The sequence below is a fragment of the Rhipicephalus sanguineus genome, chromosome 1 (assembly GCF_013339695.2).
Source record: "Rhipicephalus sanguineus isolate Rsan-2018 chromosome 1, BIME_Rsan_1.4, whole genome shotgun sequence".
Classification (NCBI taxonomy): Eukaryota; Metazoa; Arthropoda; class Arachnida; order Ixodida; family Ixodidae; genus Rhipicephalus; species Rhipicephalus sanguineus.
The window spans coordinates 121,504,896-121,510,895 of NC_051176.1; positions in this window are offsets into that span (position 1 = coordinate 121,504,896).

The window sequence follows — 6,000 nt, forward strand, 5'->3', positions numbered from 1 at the left end:
GATTGGACTGCAGAGTCCGCGGCGTCTGCGCCGGTCTTAGTGCGCTTTCGGTACTGGATCGCCAGGTCCTCTGGCAATGAGCGCATCAGCACCCGGTGCAAAACAACCGCGTACTCTGAAGACGGCATGCCAAGACTTTCCAAACAGCCGGTCCTGAACTGTATTTGCTCGTACAGGTCACGCAGCCTTGCTACTTGCGACGATGTCTCGATTGGTTCGATGGCAAGGAGGCTGTCGATGTGGTCGTCGATGAGAAGATCCTTTCGCCCGAACCTTTCGGTGAGCACCTTGACGGCGATGGTGTAGTTCGCTTCTGTAAGGCTTATTCCTTCAATGGCCCGCTTCGCAGCGCCGGCCAAGTACGTCCTCAAGTACTTGAACTTCTCGATACCGGTGAGATCGGGGTGCGTGTGAATGGTCGCCTCGTAGTGCTCCCAGAACCCCTGTCACTCACGGTTCTCGCCGCTGAAGACGGGCACTTGAAGTTTCGGCAAGGCGACTCGCAAACCCGGTGCTCGTGGTCTAGTGTGATCGGCGAGGTCTTGGCCGATGGCCTCCGAGTGGGCAGCTCCCATTGAGCTGCTGGCTCCGTCAGTTGTACCCGGATGCCTGGGCTGGTTGGTTTCGGTGACGGTAGAACCAACCGCTGCACGCGCGTTCATCGCGGACCGAAGCCTGCTGATGGATTTCACGATCTTCTCATGGTAATCCAGAGCGCCCAGAATTTCCTCGTCGAACTCCTCACCGTCAAGGGCGTCGGCGATCTGCTTGTCCAGTTCGGCAAGAGCTGTGTCTTTGTCACGAAGCCCGTCGATGAGCTCCTGCAAGTCGGCGGAAGACGGTACTGTGCCTTGCAGGAGGATCTCGGTGGCCTCAGACAGGAGTCGGGTAGTGGCACCGCGAAGGGCGCCTCGATGCCTGCGTAGCTTGTCCATCCTCGGTACGGTACGTAGGATGTCGGCCTTCTCCCGGGTTTTCGGCACCAATAATGTAGCGACAGAGAAGAGGCCGACACCCGTGTTGCCCTGGTTCAACACTTCTTCTTTTCTTTATTGCGTGCTCACGAGCAGCCCCGCCTTACGCCCGCTTCATCGCGCGCCTTGTGCGCGGCATGGCGTTTCCCGCCAGCGTTTTCCCGCGGTAGATTCAACATTTTACGCCCCAAAACCACGATATGATTATGAGCGACGCCGTATAATGGAGGCTTCCGGAACTTTTGCCAATCTTTCTCATGTGAAGTATGGAGAAGACATCGAATTTCAAATACGAGCTGTTCGTATGGCCCGCGACGCAGAGCAGATAGCACAGATTGTAGGGCTGCCTTTGAGTCGCTGAAGATAGACCAATGTTGAGGTGGTTCCCGATTGACCTAACAAAGTGCAGCGCTAGTTCCGCAGCTGTCGACGTCGTGGAGTGGTCAGTCCAAAAGTGACGTTTCAGTGGCTGCCAAGTCACTGCGGCGTCATAGGGAACGAACACGCCGATAATGCCGCTCGGGCAGCTCATGAAAGCACACAGGAAGATACCATCCCACTTTCAAGGTCTGACGCTGCCAGCAGTCTTCGAAGGCTTGCACATGAGATAACGCTCGCTCTATGGTGCCTACCAAGCAGCCGAACCAACCGGACCAATCGTCAACGCCACCTGTCCTCTTTGATACATCTTTGTATGCCAACTGCACTCCGCCGAAGAGAGGCCACACTGCTTTATCGCTTATGGCTAGGCGTGGCATTTACGAAGTCCTATTCCTTTCGGATTGGAATGGCCGACAACGCTCTTTGAGATGCCTGTCGTTGCGAGGAGACGCTATACCACGTCCTGTGCGACTGTCCGGCATATAATGTTCAGAGACAGTCACTGGCGTCCGTTCTAGCGCGCCTAGACAGTGGACAAATGTCTGTTGAAACAGTTCTTGCATGCCGTCAACAGAAGACATCACAGCTGAAGGCGACGAAGGCACTGCTGAGGTTTTTAAGAGAGACGAACTTGGACAAGCGGCTGTGACAGAAATGTCGCGTACCACGCAAGAGTGACCGACTGATTCTGAGTGTGCAGTGTGATGTGCTATCTTGCTATCTTTCTCTCTCTCTTTCCTCTCCATCTATAATCTCCCCCACCCTGTCCCCATGTGTAGGGTAGCAAACCGGTTGTCTCATACTGGTTAACCTCCCTGCCTTTCCTTCTCTATTATTTCTTCTTCTCTTGCCAATCTGGTATTCTTTAACGTGCACCTTAATCTAAGTAGATGGGCCTCAAGCATTTCGCCGCCATCGAAATAGAGCCGCCACGGCCAGGATTCGATCCCGGATGCAAGATTTAAAAGAACAAGCATTTACTTAACAGAATATATCTTTGCTCGCTGCTTCTTTGATGTCCATGCTAAATTATTCAGGGAGTTTTTAAATTCATAATTTGAGTGTTAGTGCAAATGCTTTCTTAGCTGTCCTCCGTTTGCATTCCATACATTACCTGTATGACTGTGTATAGTTTTTGACCGTCTGTTCACTGCAATATATCTTTTGTAACCGGCTGGCAAAATAAGTTATCTGCTTTATTCTTAATTTTTAACTGTCTGCGTCATTCCTACTTTTTACGTATTTAAATTCCACTTGAGTTTATTCTTATGTCAAAGCAATGCTGCGGGCAAATATAAAATAATCTGCGCATGCCTAGACTGTGCAACACAAATTCTACTTCCGACTTCGTAAAATAGCGAAGTTTATTTTGCATTATAATAATCGGAATTATAGGCCAATACCTTAAATATGTCAGGAAGCGGATTCGAGAATTATTATAATATCAAATACTCCGTTTTTTTCGTTAGCATCACCACGAGCCGTTTTATGTTGTTTTCCATAGGCACTGAATTTTCTGTCTGATCTTAACATCTAAATTAACGATGCATCACGCTTAATTGTCATAGCTTTAAAAGTGCCGCCTGTATCGTGTTTCTGTACTTATTCACTGTGATTTATACGAAACCGTCTTTCTATTTCACGTAGATATATTTGTTTTCTTTTTTTTAGGTCGCCCTGTGGTTTTTTGACTGTTATAAATCGCCAGATAGTCGCAGCTGTAAGTGGCAAAAATCGGGAGGCGCTTAAGCTTCGCCTTTAAGAGTTGAATGCGATAGCGATATCCGGCCCCATCCTCATCATGCTCTGTTTCGCTTGTCATTATGTTCAGTCGCCCAGTTTCTCTCTCGCTCTCTCTCTCTCTCTCTCTCACACACACACACACACACACACACACACACACACACACACACACACACACACACACACACACACACACACACACACACACACACACACACACACGCGCGCGCGCGCGCGCGCGCGCTCGACATACCTATAGTAAAGGTAAAGGCTTCCGCCCTCTTCAACAGCACTTTTATGACAACAGTGTACCCACTACGTGTGTGTAAGAGAGCGCGCGCACTAATGTGTATGCCCTTTGTAATGGTTGGCATGCTTTAAACCAGCAGCAATTACGCGCGTGATACTTTTTAGAATTTGCGATGCACCCACTACGTGTTCGTAAGGGAATACGCGCCGTAATGTGTGGGCCTTTGGTAATGGGTGGCCGAATTTAAACCACCAGCTCGTTATGCAGTTCACATGGTGTGACACCCGATGGCAATATACGCTTGTACCCCGTTTTACTGCGATATTACATCTCGTACTGTGACACCTGTACGCAGGACGCGTATGTTTCTGAAGCATTAAAGTTAATTTCAGAGCAGTTCCAAGCAATGCAGTGGCTCTGTGGTAGATCACCTGCTTGTCACGCGGACGACCTGGGTTCGATTCTCACTCGACCAATCTTTTTATACAAGGATATGATTTTTCGCTCACAACCAACGATGCCGACGCCGACAATGGAATTTCTGCGGAACGAGCTCTTTAACGCTACCGCGACGATAGTGTGAATAGCGGCGGTTTCCCGCCACGCTTAATAGCACTGCAGTAAGTCTGAGATGTTTCTTGGCTACACAATTTCGCACGAAGAAATGTTAAATTACTGCACGTTAATGAATATGTCGCTAACGAATGCTTTCAGCCCGCAGATAAGTATAATGTGAAAAGTCATTGCACTTCTATGTCCTCTCGATTGCAGTTCCATGCGCGATGCATCACACACACACAAAAAAAATCGCTACCAGTATTGTTGCTGCTGGACACCTGTCCAGGGATCCGGTATTGTAAAAATGGTAAAACGTTTACGGCAACGTAAAACTGCACAGTGGTATTTGCGGCCGTCATGCGCAGGCTTCTTATTGACGTTCTTCTAATTAGATGGCAACCCGCTAGCTGCTCGGCAAACAGAGCAGCGACTCCAATCAATGAGAAATGTGACAAGCAAAAACCGCTGACAACGCAGCGTGTAAAAACTGCCATGTTAAGCAGCCAAAGCAACCCCAACAAGTTGTTTCGAAATGAAACTAATATACTTTGAGCAAGAAAGACAGAACACTTGAGCTACCAACGTATATTTCATTCTAATTAAACAAAGTTCGTCGCAGTTAAGAAATTTTCAAGCAAACATTTTTTGCCCATAGACGTTTGCTGCTACATTATGCGCCTACTGCTTTCGGATACGAATCGCGAACAACCCTACATGCGATGACTGCAGCTACGAAGAAACCATTGCCTATCTTCTCTGCGAGTGTCCCCGTTTCAGTGCGCCAAGAAAATAACTTTCCAACACGTTAGACGGACTTGATAATCGCCCTTTGTCGGAAGAAAGGGTCCTGGAACACTGGCCGAGTCCGTCCTCAGCACAAAAGGCGTTCAAAGCGTTGTTGCGCTTTTTAAGGACAACATAGCGACAGGCATTAAATAGCGGCGCAATGTACTTCCTTTTTTTTGTTTATGTTTCTCTGTTGTCGCTTTTTCGTAGCGTCTCTTTTCTATTCTCTTTCATTCCCCTTTTCCCCAGCGCAGGGTAGCCAGCCGGTCTAAGAACCGGCTAACCTCCATCTTTCTTTCTGTTTCTTCCTACCTTCCTTCCTTGTGTGCACCTATAATAACATATTCAGATCTATCGAAGTCTCTTACGATACAAATGGGAAGTATCGTATGGGATACAATAGTTTCGGTTGTATCTTGCATCTGTATCTCAAGTACTTGTTGCCCGAGCACCTTGCATCGTGTCGCGATACAATTTCAAAGTATCTTTGCCCAGCCCTGGCCGGACTGTAAGTGAGCGAAGGTTTCAAGAACCTAAATACTAAATAGGTATCACTAGCAAACTTGTTTGATAAATAATTGTTCCGCATGAAGGATAATTCACATACAAAGTCCACTTCTGACCTATTTCCTATGAACGCTCTGAAAATGTCATCACTTCTTCTTTGTAAATTAATCGTCTACAATTGTCAGGTACTAGTCCATGTGAGTACCGCTTCACTCGGTCATAGCGCCAGGCAGCACAGGCATTGCTGAACTCCCTTGCTCATAAAAAAAATTTTAAAGTGACAAAGGAACTGATTGTATCATTAGTATACAATCTTTACGAGATGTTGGCGCCCTTTTAAATAGCACCAGCTCCTCATTTTCATAGAAATGCAAAATAACGAATGCTACATACATAAAAAAATATAAAACGCAATCATCTCCTAGCAATCAGGCAATAACTCAACTTACAGACTTCTCACGAGGGACAAAATGACACAGAGGAACCGATTCAAGTCATATAACAACGGTAAGAAAATTGTTAAATTTAAATAAGAATTAATATCGGCGGCGGTGTTGGGAGACTTAGAGCAGCCGGGCTTAGCCAGCAGCATGCATAACCGTTAATTCCTCCGCCTGAACATCTCATTCGTTGTTGGCAGGAGCGTATCACCACGCGTTTATCAGTCCCGGGTCTCGCAGGAAGGCAACTGGCAGTCGTTGAACTCTTTTCCTGATTGCCGCGGGCCCTACGGAGAACACTACATCTTCGAAGCTCGCGTATGCAAAAACCGCTCTTTTGCGGGCTGTGGAACAGCGCTTT